This window comes from Cetorhinus maximus, chromosome 22 (assembly GCF_964194155.1).
Source record: "Cetorhinus maximus chromosome 22, sCetMax3.hap1.1, whole genome shotgun sequence".
Taxonomy (NCBI): Eukaryota; Metazoa; Chordata; class Chondrichthyes; order Lamniformes; family Cetorhinidae; genus Cetorhinus; species Cetorhinus maximus.
The window spans coordinates 1,300,400-1,321,082 of NC_135900.1; positions in this window are offsets into that span (position 1 = coordinate 1,300,400).

The window sequence follows — 20,683 nt, forward strand, 5'->3', positions numbered from 1 at the left end:
CTTTCAGCTGTGATGGCCTTTGACCCAGAAGCAGTGCAGTCAGGAAAATGTCTTATTTCTTGTAAAGGTCTATGGAACTTGTAATTATTTTCAAGAATGTTTGAAAAGGACTTTTAAGAGTTTGCATCAATCGTAAAGGGATAGATTGTAATTTTCTTGAATAATAAGAAAAAGTGGTCCATGCGACCTGGCAACATTTGACCTGGAAGCAGTGCCAACAGGAAGGAAGTTAACGTATGAAAACCATGTGACCAGACACAAAGGAGAGCTGCAGGCAAAGGAGAGCAGCGACAATAGAAAAGGCACATTTACAAGGAGCTGTGTGTGTGCAATAGTTAAACAGGAAAGCCAGAGACAGGATTAGAGCAGAGATGGTAAATTGGACAATTTTACTGCTGCTGCTTCAGTTTTGCCAGAGCTGATCAGACCATTTAATGGGATTTATTAACGGGTTAGGATAAAGGAGTTTGTGGGGAATCTATGCCAGAAAGGCTGTTGTGAACCAAGTGGTTTTGCAGGAGCGTGCTGTTCAGGTGATGACCATTTTCGGGGACCTTTGGCGGAATATGGCTGCTGGTGAACGTGACTCAAGGGCTAAATCAATTGAGTGAGCAATGGAGAGACCCTATGTACCAGAGGCCGAGGTAGGGAAGTTTGGAGCTGCACATGGTGCCACATGACTGTGGGGAGAGGCACAGGTGCGTGTGATGGTGTAAGACGTATTTTTGTTGTATTGACCATTTAAAGAGAAATTTACTTTTTTATTTGAAGTATCATTTGCCTGTTGCTTCATGTTTAATTTGCCTTGGCTCTGATTCTTGTTAAAGTACAAGTTGCAAAAAGAGAAATATTGTTGGTAATTTCTTCATTTGGGATTTGTTTGGCAAATTTGGTTACTTTGGTTTGCGGTTACCCTGCAAGGATCGGAACAACACATCATTCTATTCCTATATTCAATAAGTTGCACATTTAGCATCGATGGCCACAGTGTCATTTATTGCTCACTGCAATAAGATTGGAAAGTGCTGAAAGAGACTTGCACAGTGGGACTGAAAATCGGCCCCCCAAGTGCAGCAGCTATTGATGGCCCAATGCTCCAAACTGTTCATGACCTTTTCGCTGTAAACAATCATACAGTCAAATAGCTTTCTCTCCGAGACTTCAGTAGGAAGCCTGTCTGCAAATTCCATCGCTCTCATCAGAGCAGATCAATACCAAATGTGGTCGAAGGGGAGATTATGGATTCCTGGTTGAAAGGTAGCTTGCATGTTTATGTTGAATTTACATGCAATATGTAAAAGATATAACCTCGAAGAATGAGAAATATTACATTAGAAGATAAGAAATAGGGGCAGGAGGGGACAATTTGACCCTCTCAAGCCTGCTTCACATTCAATAAGGTCATGTCTGACCTATTTCAACTCTACCTTTCACAACTGTACATAAGTGACGTGCACCTGGTGAGCTGCACTTCACTCAGGATTTCGAGGTTTGTTTGCCTACCTTGCTTCAGGCAGCACTCACAGTCATCAGCGCCAGGATTCACAGGCAGCACCACATCACTGTTAGGGAGGCTCAGAGGCAAGTTTATACCTACCAGAGCAGCCGTAAGGCGGGGCTGGCTTTTCAATGGCTGCAGGATGAGGGCTTGCTTGGGGAAGGAGGGTATCCCAGGGTGTGTGTGGGGGCACAAGATGATCTGTGCAAGTGGCCTCAAGATGGTGAGGGCTGAGGAGACAGTCTCCAGAGGAGATGAGGCCAGATGGAGATGTGAATGTGTGTGTGAGAGAGTGAGTGGTGATGTCCCTTGAGCTGGCAGTGAGTGAGATGCCAGTGAATGTGTGATGGGTTTGTGAGTGTGTGAGTTTAGAGTGATGGGATGGTTGCCTTACCCTGTCTGCATGGATGAGATCATTCATCCTCTTTCTGCACTGGATGGCCGAACTCTTGTGTGCAGCATTGGCGCTGACCCCCACTGCCACCGCCTACCAGGCTGAAGTGGTGAGACTGACAGGCCTCCTGCAGCCAGAGCGGGGCTACAGCACATCGCTGTGGGTCTCCACGGCATCCCGAAGGTGTCCCCGGGATGTGTCACTGAATCGGAGGGCTGAACTCTTCTTGGATTTTGGGACCATGTCTTCACCGGAGCAGTCCTGGGCTGCCGGCATTGAGTTGTGTGCGCGCGGCTGCAGTTTAGATATGGCGCCCAGGGTGAGAAAGCAGTGAGGTAACAACACAGTGGGCAACCTGGAGGCTGCCCGCCAGCGATATGGCGGGTTTCCTGTGGCTGCACAATTAATGAGGCGGGACTGGGACAATACGATGTGAAAACCAGCATTGTGGCCAGTGGGCAAATCACTCTTTGTGCAAATCTGGGTTAATTCTGCCCCATATCTGTTCATTCCCTTAGTACCCAGAATTCTGTTGCTTTTTGACTTGAATATGTTTGATAGCTAAGTGTCTGCAGCTCTCTGGGGTAGAGAATTACAGAGATTCACAACCCTCTGTGTGTAGAAATTTCTGATGGGTAATTTCCCTGCTCTCTGAGACCTTCCAGAAAAGTTTCCGACTCCGAGCTGGAGTCAGAGACTTCGGACAGTTCCAACTTACTTACTTAGATAGTTACCCAGGAAATGCTAGACAGAAAAATCCTAGACTAACTTCTGGATAACTATACAACTGACCCCCCGCAATCACTCACACTGACTCCCTGCAATCACTCGCACTGACCCCCCGACTACCCCATGACCCACTGACTACCCCCCATGACCCGACCTGACTAGACCCTGACCCGACTACCCCCCCAACCTGACCTGACTAGACCCTGACCCAACTCACCTCATGACTCCTGACTACCCTCCCTACCCTCCTCACCCATCTGCCACCTCACCCACCCTACCCTCTTATCCATCCTACTTTCTTACCCACTTACCTTACTCACCTTCTCTCTGTAGCTGCTTTCGAAGAAACTTTGGGACATTTAAATCCTTTACTTACCGGAATCTGACAGCTGGTGCCATAGGAAGAGAGCGTGACTATTGCGCAGGTTCCCTGCATTGTTCCCTAAGAGATTTGCTGCACTGGGTCAGATGTGAAGGATCGTCCCTCGGAAGATCACTGAGAAAAATTGGAGGAAGGCAAGTGGGCATCATTACTTTTTGTCTGCTCAGGGTCAGAAATGATCCTGATTGGAAGGTCTGGGCCGATTTACAGGAGAACGACTGAGTTTTGGAGGCTCCAGTGAGCAATGGCCCAAAATGTGGACAGCGTGCGATTATATTGCCATAAAGTTTTTTTTTGAATAGAAAATGCCTGGAGGGTTTTTGCTCGATGCTCAGTAAGTTCTGAGCTTTGCATGTGCGATGAAAACTGTTTTTTGAAAATCTGCTCTTGATCTGATCAGTTTCTTCATGGAGACAGAAATGCCATTGTTTTATACCTCACGGGAATCGAGGTGATTTTGAAGGTGTGCTGTGGCCATGTGCTCCCAGCAGATAATGGTGCTGACGTTCAGTGATTGATGGACTTTGGTACCTCCTATCGAACCTCGGTTAGACCCACAATTAGAGAGTACTGAGTGCGTTCCGGTCACCACATTATAAAAGGACCTCGAGGCACTGGAGAGGGCACAGGGAAGATTGACAAGGATGATACCAGAAATATGTGGGTACAAATATCAAGAAAGGATTGACAGACTGGGTCTCTTCTCTTGACAGGAGAAGGTTGAAGAGTGACCAAATCAAGGTCTTTAATCTAATGAAAGGTTTTGATCGGGTGGATACAGAGAGGATGTTTCCTCTTGTGGGGAAGAGCAGAACTAGAGGCCGTCAATATAAGATAGTTATCAAGAAATCCAATCAGGAGTAACTTCTTTACCCAGAGAATGGTGAGAATGTGGAACTTGCTGCCTCAGGGAGTGGTTGAAGCAAATAGTGTAGATGGATTTAAGGGAAGTTAGACAAACATTAATAGATGGTTATGATGGTAGGTTTAGATGAGGAAAGATGGGAGGAGGTTTGATTGGAGCATAAACACCAGCGTGGACTGGTTGAGCTGGATGGCCTGTTTCTGTGATGTCAGTTCTGTGTAGTTCTATGTACAACACCCATAGCTGGTCATCCATGGCTGCACACTGCTTTGGTCCCATAGTTCAGTGCCAGATATTTCAGCTTCAGTGACATTTCCATTTGGCTGTTCTGCCCGGGCAGGAATAAAAATCAGCTTCTGACTGAATCACAAGCACCAAAATCACCGAAGAAGAAAAGGTCTGTTTATTATTTTAAAGCCTCTCCTTCCAGTGGACAGTGTGCAATTTTCATCACTTTGGGTTCTCAATAAATTAGATAACCCCTTGAGAGACCTTCTTTAAGTAAGGGTCCAGAGAAAGCATTGCTGGACCTGGTTCTTGGGAATGAGGTGGGCAAAGTTTTAAAAAATTCTTTCATGGGATGTGGGCATCGCTGGCTAAGCCGTTCCTTCATTGTCGCTGGGTCAAAATCCTGGAACTCCCTCCCTAACAGCACTGTGGGTGTACCTACACCACATGGACTGCAGCAGTTCAAGAAGGCAGCTCACCACCATCTTCTCAAGGGCAACTAGGGATGGGCAATAAATGCTGGCCTGCCCGATGATGGATTGTGCTGACCTATGCACCATGTTGTATCTCTCACGGCACTCAAAGGATCACTCGTGAGTGTCATGAGCCATCATTTGAGTGGGTATCCCTTATCAGCAAGCAGCCAGCTCTGTAATCGCTGAGAGTGGAAATGGATATAATCTCCCAGCCTTCCTTAGACTCGGGTGGTGCCGGAGGACTGGAGAATTGCAAACGTTACACCCTTGTTCAAGGAGGGTGAAAAGATAAGCCTAATAACTCCAGGCCAGTCAGTTTAACTTCAGTGGTGGGATACTTCCGGAAACAATAATTTGGGACAAAGTTAATAATCACTTGGGCAAATGCAAGTTAATTAAGGAAAGCCAGCATGGACTGGTTAAGGGAAAATCTTAAGTAACTTGCTTGAATTTTTTGATGAGGTAACAGAGAGGGTCGATGAGGGTAATGCTGTTGATGTGGTGTACATGGACTGCAATAGACGTTTGACAAAGTGCTGCACAACAGGCTTGAGAACAAAGGTAGAGCTTGTGGAATAAATGGAACAGTAGCAACGTGGATACAAAATTGGCTGAGTGACAGGAAACAGAGAATCATGGTGAACGGTTGTTTTTCAGACTGGAGGAACGTTTATAATTGAGTTCCCCAGGGCTCTGTGTTGGGACCCTTGTTCTTCCTGATATATTAATGACCTAGACCTTGGTGTACAGGGCATAACTTCTAAATTTGCAGTAGATACAAAACTTGGAAACGTTGTGAACCATGAGGAGGATGGTATCGACCTTCAAAAAGGACATAGTCAATTTGGTTGAATGGACAGACATGTTGAAATATGAAATTTAATGCAGAAAAGTGTGAAGTGATTCATTTTGGTTGGAAGAATGTAGAGAGACAATGTAAAATAAAGGGTACAATTCTAAAGGGCATGCAGGAGCAGAGGGACCTTGATGTATATGTGCATAGATCATTGAAGGTGGCAGGGCAGAATGAGAGCGCAGTTAGTAAAGCATATAGTATCCTTGGCTTTGTTAATAGGGGCATAGAGTACAAAAGGAAGGAAATTATGTTAAACTTGTACAAAACACTGGTTTGCTATCAGTTGGAGTATTGTATCCAGTTCTGGGCATCACACTTTAGGAAGGATGTGAAGGCACTAGAAAGAGTGGTCCCAGGGATGAGGGACTTGGTTACGTAGAAATATTGGAAAAATTGGGACTGTTTTCATTGGAGAAGAGAAGGTTGGGAGAAGATTTGATAGAAGCGTTCAAAATCATGAAAGTTCTGGGCAGAGTAGGTAGGGAGAGACTGTTCCCACTCATGAAAGGATCGAGAACCAGAGGGCACAGAGTTAGGATGATTGACAAAAGAAGCAATAGCGACATGAGGAAAAGCTTTTTTTGACGCAGTGAGTGGTTAGGATCTGGAATGCTCTGCCTGAGAGTGTGATGAAGGCAGGGGCAATCGTGGTTTTCAAAAGGGAATTGGATCATTACTTGAAGGGAGAAATTTTCAGGGCTAAGGGGAAAAGGCAGTGGAGCAGCACTAGGTGAATTGCTCCTTCAGAGGGCCAGCAGAGACACAATGGGCCAAATGGCTCCCTTCTAATTTCCCTCACAAAACTCTGCTGCCCATCCTTGTACCGAGCTCATTGACCCACCACCGCTGTTCTCACTGACCAACACTGGCTCCTGTTCTGGCAATGCATCGATTTAAAAATTCCAAACCTTGTTTTCAAATCCCTTTATTCCTTCATCTGTTCCCATCTCTCCAGCCCCACCACCTTCCAAGATCCCTGTACTCCTGCAGCCCTGGCATCTGGAGCATCCCTGATTTTCGTTGCTCCACCGATTGCAACTCTGCCTTCCATGCAAAGGCCTCGATCTCTGGAATTCCCTCCATAAACTCCTCCATCTCACTTTCCTCCTTTAGGACACTCCTTAAACCTGCCTCTTTGACCAAACTTTGATGTAACATCACCTTATGTGGCTCCATGTAAAAGTTTGTTCAATAATCGCTCCTGCCTCGGGATGGTTTGTTCTGTTAAAGGTTTAAGCAAATGCAAGTGATTGTTTCCTCGTAGAGATCAAACCTGAAATTACATCCAAAATCATGCCCAATTAAGGATTCAGGTTAAGCCTGAGTATCCTCCCAATCTGATTAGAATACAGCCAAATTTAAAATGACCATAAATGGACAGAAATTCGCCTAAAGAATCAGAGTCCAAGGAACTCTGACTTTTTCAGACTCTGAGTCTTTAAATTTACGGCTTCAACCCATTTCACTATTATCTACGTATGACATGCTTAAGAACCTCCATCAGGAGAAGCTTTTCAATTTTTATTGTGGCTGATGCCTTGTCATGAAAACACATTGAAAGAAATAAAAATCCAGAGGATTTGGTGAGAGTACTTGTTCAAAAAGAACATTCATAAAGCCATAAAAAGACCAACAAGATGACTTTGTTTCCTGCTACAACTGAGACTCTGATCATGGCCGGGATACAGTATACAGGCCATTCAGCCCCCCGCTCCCGAGCCTGATCCCCCATTCAGTGAGATCGTGGTCATTTTCATCCACCTGCCCATCTTGAGAGATGTCCACCCTGGGTAATTGCAATTGGAGGATTCTGGCAATGGAGAGTCAGGGATATGGCCAGTGTTTTGATGGAGAGTTTGATTGACAGAGGCAAACGATTGAGGAGACCTAGGTTTGTAGTTACGCACGAGAACTTACAGCTGCCCCAGAATCCCATGAGCTTTCAAGCTACACAATTGGCTTGTGTCGAGATTACAGGAACCTACTGGACACGAATGTGGAGGAAACTCCATACCAGGATCTATTTTTTTTAAAAAAGCATCAAATTTCTCACTGACTGCTTGAAGCCGCTAAATGTAGTTGTGGGATGTAGGTGAGTTTTTTTATTCATTCATGTGGGAGTCACTGGCTAGCTCAGCATTTGTTGCCCAACCCTAATTGTCCTTGAAAGCTGAGTGGCTTGTTAGGCCATTTCAGAGGGTATTTAAGAGTCAACCACATTGGTGAGGCTGGCAGATTTCCTTCCCTCAAGGGCATTAGTGAACCGGATGGGTTTTTACAACAATCGACAATGGTTTCATGGTCATTGTTAGGCTTTTAATCCCAGATTTTTATCCCATCTGCCGTGGTGGGATTCGACTCCAAGTCCCTAGAGCATCACCCTGGTCTCTGGTTTACCAGTCCAGTGATAATACCACTTCACCACCTCCCCCCATAATGTGGATGTATATTGATGTGGAATTCTGCGAAGGCTCTTTATTAGATCATTATTCAATGTTTTACTCAATGAAGTGTGATCTGGAAGGCACTGCCTGAGAGGGCTGTGGGAGCAGATTCAATAGAAACTTTCAAAAGGGGAATTGGATAAATACTTGGAAAAGAAAAAAAAGCAGGAATATGGGGGAAAGAGCAGGAGGGAGTGGGATTCATTGATCAGCCCTTTCAAAGAGTCAGCACGGGATAGACATGCTGGGCTGAATAGCCTCCTCTGCACAGTAACACTATTATTCAATAACAGATGCAGAAAATAAACAGCAACATAGTAAAAGATTATCCTCTGTACAATTTCTAGTTAGACCAGATCTACAAGGTAAGGAGACACAGATATAAACTGAAATCAGGAAGCACTTATTCTTGCAAAGAGTGAAACAATGGATCTTCCTTTCATTAGAACAACATAGATTAAATGGGGAGTGATGGTAGAAATAAAATAAAAATGTTTAATTTTATGAAAAGTTGGGACAGGGGCAAGAGGAACAGACCGGTTCCAGTAGCTACTGACTCAAAAATGAGGGTTGGTAGGTACAAGAATAGATCCAAGAGATGGGAACAGATGCTCGGAGAAACCACTTTGCAGCTGTGAGGCTGTGTGGAAATCACTTCCAGGGGTAAGATCTGAGGCAGAAACTGGATGACCTTTCCGGAGTAGATTGCACTGGGGGTGATGGAAGAGAGGTTCATGGGGAATGGAAACAGGGCAGGTCGATGTGAATCAAACTACTCGGTCACACACAAGGTAAATACTTGCCCAAAGGAAATACTACACTAATGGGGCTGAAATTCCTTTGTGATTTTTAAAGAAAAATCATTTAAATTTCATGAGCCATTATCCAGTTTACTGTCACAGCCCTTGAGCTACAGTGCAACAGAAAATCTAAACACAGTCTGTGTGATTTCCTTATTCCTTTCTAAAGGATTACACAGTTTATACCTTATCTAGTCCAGGCTGTCTGTAGCTATCTAGATTGTGAGCTTTTCATAAAGAAAACTTAACTGCTTCTGTTCAATTTCCAGCTGGTTTGATTGGTTGTGGGATTTCGTTCAATGTGAACCATCCTTTATTTGGAAGGTAGGATTTCTGATCGTCTTGCGCTCTAAAGAGCTGAGTTGATCTTTATTTGGCCAGCTGTGCCTCAGGGACTCTCATCCTGCCTCTAAGTCAGAAGGTTCAAGACCCACTTAAGCATAAAACCTAGGCTGACACTCTGGTGCAGTGCTGAGGGAGTGCCGCACTGTGGGAGGGTCAGTACCGAGGGAGCGCTGCACTGTCGGAGGGTCAGCGCTGAGGGAGCGCTGAACTGTCAGAGGGTCAGTACTGAGGGAGCGCTGCACTGCCAGAGGGTCGGTACTGAGGGAGCGCTGCACTGCCGGAGGGTCAGTACTGAGGGAGTGCTGCACTGCCGGAGGGTCAGTACTGAGGGAACGCTGCACTGTCAGAGGGTCAGTACTGAAAGAGTGCTGCACTGTTGGAGGGTCAGCATTGAGGGAGTGCAGCACTGTTGGAGGGTCAGCACTGAGGGAGTGCTGCACTGTTGGAGGGTCAGTCCTGAGGGAGTGCAGCACTGTTGGAGGGTCAGCACTGAGGGAGTGCAGCACTGTTGGAGGGTCAGCACTGAGGGAGTGCTGCACTGTTGGAGGGTCAGCACTAAGAGAGTGCTGCACTGTCGGAGGGTCAGCACTGAGGGAGTGCTGCACTGTTGGAGGGTCAGCACTGAGGGAATGCTGCACTGTTGGAGGGTCAGCAATGAGGGAGTGCTGCACTGTCGGAGGGTCAGCACTGAGGGAGTGCAGCACTGTTGGAGGGTCAGCACTGAGGGAGTGCAGCACTGTTGGAGGGTCAGCACCAAGGGAACGGTCAGGGTTGCTGGCTTTCAGATCCGATTAATCCAAGGCCAGATCTGCTCTCTCATGTTAATGTAAAATATCCCATCGCACTATTTCGAAAATGAGCAGGAGAGTACTCCCTGATGCCCTGGCCAATATATACCCTTAAAACAACATCATTACAGCAGATTATCTGGTCATTCCCTTTATTGCTGTTTATGGGATCTTGCTGTACACAAATTGGCTGCCTTGTTTCCTACATTACAGCAGTGACTACAGTGCAAATGTACCTCATTGTAATGTGCTTTAGGCAGCTTGAACTAATTAAAGATACTAAATAAATGAAAGTTCTTTCTTTGCCTCGATTCGCAGGGTGGCTGGAAATGATGCCGTGACCTCCTGACCCCACTGGTGCATCACATAATTTACCTGGTCAGGTGAGCTCCTTGTTCTATTGACACATCTTCATCATGAAGATGAAAGGAGTCCTGGTGCAATGGCTCCGAGTTGGGACTCCCCTTCCTCACTGAGAGCTGTGTTCATTGGCATTGAGCGGGAATGAGGCTGGAGCTGAGGGTGGGGATGCCCACTCTCCATCCCAACTCCCCAAAGTTCGGGACAATACTCTCCTAAAATCTTACAGCACAGGTGGAGGCCATTCGGCCCATTGTGCCTGTGACACAATATCCAGGCTTGGGGTGATAAGTGATATTCGCGCCACACAAGTGTCAGGCAACGACCATCTCCAACAAGAGAGAATCCAACCATCGCCCCTTGACATTCAATGGCATTACCATCACTGAATCCCCCACTTTCAACATCCTGGGGATTATCATTGACCAGAAACTGAGCTGGACTAGCCATATAAATACTGTGGCTACAAGAGCAGGTCAGAGGCCAGGAACCCTGTGATGAGTAACTCACCTCCTGACTTACCAAAGCCTGTCCACCATCTACAAGGCACGGGTCAGGAGTGTGATGGAATACCCTCCACTTGCCTGGATGACTGCGGCTCCAACAACACTCGAGACACTTGACACCATCCAGGACAAAGCAGCCCCGCTTGATTGGCACCCCATCCACAAACATTCACTCCCTCCACCACCGACGCACAGTAGCAGCAGTGTGTACCATCTACAAGATGCACCTCAGGAACTCACTAACGCTCCTTAGACAGCACCTTCCAAATCCATGACCACTACCATCTAGAAGGACAAGGGCAGCAGTTAGATGGGAACACCACCACCTGGAAGTTCCCCTCCAAGTCACTCACCATCCTGACTTGTAAATATATTGCCGTTCCTTCACTGTCACTGGGTCAAAATCCTGGAACTCTCTCCCTAACAGCACTGTGGGTGTACCTACACCACATGGACTGCAGCAGTTCAAGAAGGCAGCTCACCACCACCTTCTCAAGGACAACTAGGGATGGGCAATAAATGCTGGCCCAGCCAGCGAAGCCCACGTCCCGTGAATGAAGAAAAAGAAGTTATTTTGTCTCTGGGCTATTTCATTTATTATCAGACTTATTGAAGTTTCACATTTCACTGAGGGTCTGACTTTGCATCAGAACCAAAGTATAGCTTTGAACTCCCAGTTCCCCCTCCACCCATCCTTTCTTCATGGCCAGGATTTTACGGTCCCTCCCACCCGGTGGGAAATTACAGTCCAGCCGAACTGAACAGAGATTTAAATGGTTCACCGCATCCACCGGGCGGGGGAGACACACCTCGGTGGGGCTGTAAAATCCAGGCCCATAGTCCTGCAAATGTTTCCTGTTAATTGTTCTTGAGATATGGGTGGCACAGGGAACAACACCTTTAATGTCCATCCTTTCTTTTCCAAAGAGCTTTGAGAATTCACTACATTATTATGGACTGGAGTTACGTGTAGGAACAGAACAAGTGGGGGCAGTAGGATCCCTCCCCTGGATTTACAGCAATGGCCTAAATTCAATGGCACAAAATCGCCAGGGGGGTTTTGAGCTCCGATTCCCCCCCAGGTTGTTAGTCCAATACCTCACTGGAGACTTAATAGGATGGCAGCAGAGAGGAGGGACTTCCATTAACGTGGAGGGACTAGAGAAACTGGGATTGTTCTCTTTGGAGCAGAGGAGGTTAAAGAGGCATTTCATAAAGGGGTTCAAAATCTTGAAGGATTTTGATAGCATAAATAAGGAGGAATTGTTTCCAGTGGGTGGAGAGTTGGTAACCAGAGGGACACAGATTAAAGAGAATTAGCAAAAAAAAACAGAGGGGGTGATGAGAATTGAGGTGTTTTTTGCACAGTGAGTTGTTATGTTCTGAAATATCTGTTTGCACATTAAGTTTAGCATTTTATATTCTGATTGCTCATATTTTGCCTTTCACGATTCCTGTTTGCCCTTTAACTCTTTACAATGACACAGAATGTTATCATTATGATGCTGTTCTCAATGGACCTGTGGGGAATTCACTAACTCCTATAATTATGGTAGAAAATCAGGAAATGACTCTGGATAAGCAGTAATGGATGTTGTGGTGTGAGCTGAGTTGATTATTGACAGGATTTTGAGGGGGATAGCCAGCTACAATGGTGTGGAAGACATGAGAGATATTGATTTTGAGAGGAGCTCTAGTGACAGCACTGATAATGCGACAACATTAAATGAAACCAAGGAGGAGGATAAGGTGAGGTTTTTCATATCAGACAAATGCAGAATGGATCATTTTTTGCCCTTGGTTTCTCTGCTTTGCACTTACTATTGAGTAGCAGTTTGTACATGATGGGGCAGTGTGTTTATTCTGAGTCGTTATATCCAGAGTGCTGCACAGAACCTCTTTATAGGAGATGGATGTTTTTTTTTTCTGTTCAGGCTTTGCCTCTATCTCTTTTAAATCTGTGTCATCACCCTTCTCCTCAAAATTCCAACCCTTGACCCCAATGTCCTTGCAAACCACCACCCCATCTCCAAACTCCCTTCCACCGCCCCATCTCCAAACTCCCTCCCTTCTCCAAACTCCCTCCCTTCGCACCATCTCCAAACTCCCTTCCACCGCCCCATCTCCAAACTCCCTTCCACCGCCCCATCTCCAAACTCCCTCCCTCCGCACCATCTCCAAACTCCCTCCCTTCTCCCCATCTCCAAACTCCCTTCCTTCTCCCCATCTCCAAACTCCCTTCCACCCCCCCCATCTCCAAACTCCCTTCCACCGCCCCATCTCCAAACTCCCTCCCTTCGCACCATCTCCAAACTCCCTTCCACCGCCCCATCTCCAAACTCCCTTCCACCGCCCCATCTCCAAACTCCCTCCCTCCGCACCATCTCCAAACTCCCTCCCTTCTCCCCATCTCCAAACTCCCTCCCTTCGCACCATCTCCAAACTCCCTTCCACTGCCCCATCTCCAAACTCACTTCCACTGCCCCATCTCCAAACTCCCTTCCTTCTCCCAATCTCCAAACTCCCTTCCTTCTCCCCATCTCCAAACTCCCTTCCTTCTCCCCATCTCCAAACTCCCTTCCACCCCCCCATCTCCAAACTCCCTTCCCCCGCCCCATCTCCAACCTCCCTTCCTTCTCCAAAACCCGTGAACGTGTTGTCACCTCCGAAATTCATTTCTATCTTTCCCAGAATGCTCCATGTTTAAATCGCTCCAATCAGATTTCCTTCCTGTCACAATATCGAAACAGCTCTTAGCAAAGCCACAAGTGATATCCTGTGTGACTGTGACAAAGGTAAACTTTCCCTCCTCACCCTTCTCACTCTGTCTGCAGCCTTTAACACAGTTGACCACACCATCCTCTTCCAACACCTCTCTGTCGTCCAGCTGGGTGGGACTGCTGTCAACCGGTTTCATTCTCATCCATCTAATCGTAGCCAGAGGATCACCTGCAATGGCTTCTCTTCCTGTTCCTGCAAAGTTACCTCTGGCACCTCCAAGATCTACCCTTGGTACTTCCTATTTCTCATCTCTGCCTCTTGGCGACATCATCCAAAACACAGCATTAGTTTCCACATGGTGCACTAATGACACCCAACTGTACTTCACCACCACCTCCATCAACTCCTCCATTATTGCTGAATTATCAGGCTGCTTATCTGATATCCAGAAACTTCCTCCAATCAAATATTAGGAAGACTGAAGCTATTGTTTTTGGTCCTCTCTCCAAACTCTCTTCCCTAACTACTGACTCCAGCCCTTTCCTTGGCAACAGTCTGAGATTAAACTGGACTGTTTACAACTTTGATGTCATATTTGACAGTGAGATGAGTAGCTGACCTCATTTGTGTCTTCACTAAGACTATCTATCTTCACCTCGGTAACATTGCCTGACTTCACCCCATCTCAGCTCATCTACCGCTCATTCAGGCCTTGTTTACTTCTGGGCTCAACGATTCCAACACACTCCTGGCTGGTGTCCCACATTCTACCCTCCATAAACTTCAGGTCATCCAAAACTCCACTGCTCATGTCTTAACTCGCACCAGGTCCCATTCCCCCATCCCCTTCTGCTCACTGACCTTTACTGGCTCCTGGTCAAGCAATGTCCTGATTTTAAAATCCTCATCGTGGCTTTCAAATGCCCCCATGCCTTGCCCATTCTAATCTCCTCCATCCCCACAACCCACTGAAATATTGGGGCTCCTCTAATTCTGGCCTCCTGAACATCCCAAATTTTAATTTCTCCACCATTGGCAGTCATGCCTTCGGTGGCCCTGGCCCCAAGCTCTGGAATTTCCTCCCTACACCTCTTTGTCTCTCTACCTCACTTTCCTCCTTTAAGACACTTCTTAAACCTACCTGTCTGACCAGCTTTTGGTCACCTGACCTTGAATCTCCTTACGTGGCTCAGTGTCATATTGTTTTATAATGCTCCTGTGAAGCACTTTGGGATGTTTCATTACATTAAATGTGCTATATAAATATATGTTGTTGTTGTAAGGTCATGATTGTGGTGGGAATACCTTTCTGTAATAATGCAGACAGAGCTCATAGTTCTGTGCTAATAATGAGTTGAGGGGGAATAAGTCTAACACTGGGGGGTTTTATGAAAGGTTGTGAACAGCTACTACTCAGGGAATCACTGAGACTATAAGGTGTTCCTGCTGAATAATAGGCCAATACATTTTCTCTCTGTCTTCTCCTGATTTCTGTTTGCCTCACATTAGAATTGTCTTACTTCTAATCCTCGCTAAAAAGGTAATTCCATCACCTCTTTATGACCTGTGCTATTTCTGTGAATATTATTAGAATGCAAGAAATAGGAGCAGGAGTAGACCAGATGGCCTGTCAAACCTGCTCTGCCATTCAATACAATCATGGCTGATCTTGGGCTCAACTCCATTTTTGAGCCGCTCCCCATATCCGTTGATTCCCTGAGAGACCAAAAACCTGCCTCTCGCAGCCTTAAATGTACTCAACGATGGAGCATCCACAACCCTCTGAGGTAGAGAATTCCAAAGACCCACAGCATTTGAGTGAAGTAATTTCTGCTCATCCCAGTCCAAAATGATTGACCCCTTATCCTGAGACTGTGTTTTATCAAGCCCATTCAGAATTTTATAGCTTTCAATGAAATCACCTCCCATTCTTCTAAACTCCAGAGAATATAAGCCCAATTTACTCAGCCTCTCATCCTAGCATAACCCCTTATCCCAGGGACCAATCTAGTGAATCTTTTGTTATGACACAGCAGGTGGTAAAAGCTGAGCTGTTCAAATCCCAGAGGGAAACTTGAAACAACTGTCACAACTAATTTTCAACTTGTATAAATTTCGAGATGCGTGCCCTGAATTCAGAAGTAATAAGACCACCAAATCTTAGAGGTTTTTATAAAACAAAATTAAACATTTATTAATAAGAGAAATGACTTTAACTATATACATAGATCTACAAATCACTAGTATGATAACTTCCAAATCCCCTAGTCAATCTAACTCCTAGGGCAGAAGTTTCTGCCTGTCGGGTGGGCGGACCCGACCCAATCGCCGGCAGACGGGGAGCCGAACCCCACCGGAGAAGCGGGCCGCAGCGCCATTTTACATGGGCGGGCCAATTAAGGCCCGCCCAGCATGACGTATGCCGGGAAGCGCTATGCTCTCCCTATGCGGGTGGTGGGGAATCCCTAAAAGCGAGAGTGTGCTCTTTCGCACATGCGCATGAAAGAGCGCACATCCCCCTGAGGCTAAGTGCAGCCTCAGGGAGATCGCTTCGACTTTTAAAACTAGTAAAAATTGAGAAAAGAAATATCCCTTACATGTCCCCCTCGTGTGACAATGTCACATGAGTTGGGAAATGTTCATAATTTACAGAATAACTTTATTACAATTTTAAAATCCCTGCATGAAACCTCATCCCGCCGCTGGATGTGGTTTCATGTTTTCTCTATTTGCTGCCAGGGCTCCTGGCCAACCCGATAACCTTAAGGTTGGATGGGCAGGTCCTTTAATTGTTTAAATGATCCTGTCAATGGCCTCAAGTGGCCATTGACAGGTTGGCGGGCCCACAGCTGATTTTGCTGCACCCCCGCCTTTCTGAATATTTAAATGGGGGGGGTCATTTTATGCATCGGCGAGCGGGCCCCGCCCCCTGTTCGCCGACGGCAAAATTCTGCCCCTAGTTACACTTTCGTTAAGGTAACAGTGATACACACAGATTTTAAATGACTCAGGAAAAGAAACATGATACCCTGAACCAGTCACATTCAAAGTGAGTTTTCTTAACTTCGGTCTTTTGAAGGCAGCAACTTGAGGCATAGATGCTTTTCACACACTTGTAAGGTCTTAAAAAATGCCTTCTCTTAGACACAGCCTTTGCTCCTTTGTACATATCTATCTCTTTGAATGCAAATACCCATTGTTTCACTGTTTCTTTGGACTTTATCTTCTTGATAATAAAACTCTCTCTTAACACCAAGTTTTACCAGTAATCTTTGGGAAAAATAAACACACAATGTTTAAACAATAAAGTTTCTAAATTTCACCTGGCTAGGTGACACGTTTCACTCCCTCTTTTGAAAATAATCTAGGCTGGTTTATTTAAAAATGCAAATGTCCTTTTGCACCTTACATTGTAAACTTCCTCCATATTTACTATGTTTACATCAAAGCCTTCAGACTGGCTGCCTTTAATCCAAATAAGTCTCTCTCACACACACACATGCAGACACACACATAGACACATCCCACTATTACTCTATTTTGCAATAAATTCCAAAAACATTATGGAAATTATTATATCTTCCTGACATCCCTCTCCATATTGTGAAATGAACCGTCATAATTTAAAGACGGCTTTATTTTTATTAACCCATCTCATACTATCTCCTATACTTATCTATATACTTACTCTATGACATTACCAGGTGCATGCATTAACATAATATAGATACAAATCGTCACATGAACAGAAATCATTCCAGTTCAGAGTCCAGGTTTTTAAATGTCCAATTTTCCCTTTCAGCTTCAATTCTTGATAAAGCACCTACATTCAGATTTTCTCGTTCAGTGACATGTATTAACCTGTAGGTTAAATGGCTACAGTAATAAACTCCATCTGAATAGCAAAATCTTTAAAGGATTGTGGTCTGTATAAGCAATTGTTTCTGATGAATTGTTTGCAGGTAAATTTCAAAATGTTGCAATGCTAACACCAAACCCAAACTCTCTTTTTCGATTGTTGAATATCTTCTCTGTTATGCATTCAACTTCCGTGAAAAATACCCTATTGGTTTTTCAATTCCAGCGTCAACTTCTTGTAACAGTACAGCCCCAATGCCTACATTGCTTGCGTCTACGACCAACTTGAATTGCTTGGCATAATTGGGTACTGCCAGCACTGGCATCATAGTTAATACAGTTTTCAAACTATTGAATGACTTCTGACACTCCTGTGTCCATTGAAACTTCTTGTTCATTTTTAATAGTTCAGTCAGTGGAGCAACCACTTGGCTAAAATTTGGTGCAAATTTCCGATAAAACTCACTCATGCCCGGAAATCACAAAACTTCTCATTTTGTTGTAGGCACTGGGAAATCCACAAAGGCCTTGACTTTCACATTTTTTGGAGCCTCTTTACCATGTCCAATGGTATGGCCTTTATATGTAACTTGTGCTTTTGCAAATTCACTTTTAGCCAAGTTCATCACCAAATCGAGTAAATAATTCTTCCAGATGTTGTAAACACTCCTCCCACGAAGGACTGAAAACTATTTAGTCATCAGTATAAACAGCACAATTGTTCAGAACTGCAATTACTTTGTTTGTCAGTCTTTGAAATGTCACAGGTGCATTCTTCATACCAAATGGCATGACTTTAAACTAATATAGTCCACTTGGCGTCACAAAAGCCAATATCTCTTTGCTCCTTTTCCGATAATGGTACTTGCCAACGTTCTTTCAGCAAGTCAATCTTTGTGATAAATTTTGATTGTCCCACTTTCTCAATGTAATCTTCCAATCCTGGTACAAGATAGGAATCCACTTTTGTCACTGCATTCACCTTTCGATAGTCCACACACAGTCTTTGTGTTCCATCTGGTTTCGGTACCAGTACAATAGGCAAACTCCAGTTACTGCAACTAGACTCAATGATATCATTTTGAAGCATGAAATCAATTTCTTTCCGCACTTGTGATAATGTTGCTGGATTTAATCTATAAATATGTTGCCTTAATGAAGATGAAACTTCTATAGACACATCATGTATAGCTAAATCTGTCCTCCCCAACTTATTTCCACAAATAGCTTTGTGTGATTGCAATACTTTTTCCAAATCACTTTGACACTTGAATGGGAGGTAACTCAATATTACATTTAGCTTTTCAACTACCTCTCATTATCCAATTAGATTAGAGAAAAGTTTCAATTTCAGAACCCTGCATTTCTATTTATTTCTAATTATCTACCACCACTAACACCTCCTTTTGGTCCTCCTCCCTGTCAAAGTACTTTTTAAGCATATTTACATGACACACCCTCTGCTTCTTTCTTCTATCTGGAGTATTTATTAAACAATTTACTTCACTCAATTTCTTTTCAATCCTGTAAGGCCCACTAACCCTTGTCTTTAAGGAATCACCCAGTACTGGTAACAGAACTAGCACTTTCTCTCCAGCAACAAAATTCCAAGCTGTAGCCTTCCTGTCTACCTTCACTTTCATCACTTGCTGTGATATCTTTAAATGTTCCCCAGCCAACTCCCATGCTCTGTCTAATCTCTCTCTGAAGTTTGATACGTAATCCAGGAGAGTAGTTTCTGAATTTTGACCCACCTATTTCTCATAAATTAATTTTAGTAGTCCCCTTACCTCATAACCATAGACTAATTCAAAAGGACTAAAACCAGTTGATGCATTAGGAGCATCACTAATAGCAAATAACAGGAATGGAATTCCTGTATCCCAATCCTGTGGATAATCCTGACTGTATGCCTTCATCATAGTTTTTAGAGTTTGATGCTATCTTTCCAAAGCCCCTTTTGACTTAGGATAATAAGCTGTTGACTTAAATTGTTTTATCCACAAACTGTTTGTTACTTACTTAAACAGCTGTGACACAAAACTTGAACCCTGATCTGATTATAATTCCTTATGTAAACCATATCTTGTAAAAGAGTTAGTCAACTCTTCCACAATCTTCTTTGTTGCAATGTTTCTCGAAGTTATCACTTCAGAAAACCTGGTGACACATCCATTATTGACAGTAAGTCCTGATTTCCATTTTTAGTCCTAGGAAGGGGTCCTACACAATTATTCATGACCCTAGTAAAAGATTCTTCGAATGCTGGAATTGGAATTAAAATTCTTGCTTAGTCACTGCTTGTGGTTTCCCTACCACCTGACATGTGTGACATGTTCTACAGAATTTGATTACATCCCTATGCAGTCCAGGCCAAAAAAAATATTTTTGTATCTTCACCTGTGAATTTCTAATTTCTAAATGCCCCCCATTGGAATTTCATGAGCTATCCTCAGAATCTCATTTCTATCCCCAACTGGGATAACAATCTGATATACCTCCCTCCAGCTTTCATTTGCTGAGGCATAATAAGGCCTGCATTTTCTCAATAAAATATTACCCGTAAGGTAGTAACATTCTGGAGTACATTTTGCCTCTGTTTCTGAGTAAACTGTTTGCTATAAATGTTGTATTTGCAAATCGTCTTTCTGTAACCCCACTAACCTCCTTGAGTTAAACATTTCAGTTGAATTGTCCCCTGCTCTGTCTTTGTCATGAAGCTATGAATGTATATAATATTATTGGAAAATATTTTTCTTTTAAAATAGAGGTTTAGTCTGTGGGTGTGTCTTAATTGGATTAAAGCCAACTAGCCTGGGTGCTTTTATTTGTACTAGTTTTGAGATGTTAACAGAGAGGCAGAGTGCAATTGCATTTTTTGAATAGAGCATTCAAGAAGTGGGGTGAAAACTGACACCTATCTAGCAGAGACCAAGCAATATGTTTTATATTACTAATAAAATTGGTACTAAGAAAAGGGTTTTATTGTTAGAGAGGTTTAGTTCAGAGTTTGTTGATACAATGACAATTAACATTCAATGGGCAGTGATAGGTATAACAGCAGTTTTTGGGTGTGCAGGGCAGAGGCAATGTGAGATTAGCATGCGAGGATAGCATTCCATTAGCCCTCTTAATTACTTGTTGCATGTACATGCTAACATTTTGTGACTCATGTACTAGAACACCTAGATTCCACTGCACCTCAGAATTATGCAGCTGTTCTCCATTTAAGTAATATTCTGCTTTCTTTGTTCTTCCTGCCAAAATGAACAACTTCACATTTTCCCACATTAAACTCCATTTTGCAGATCTTTGCCCACTCACTTAACCCAAACACAAGTGCCAGACACTGACCATCTCCAGCAAGAGAGAATTTAACCATCACCCCTTGACATTCAATGGCATTATCATCGCTGAATCCACCACTATCAAC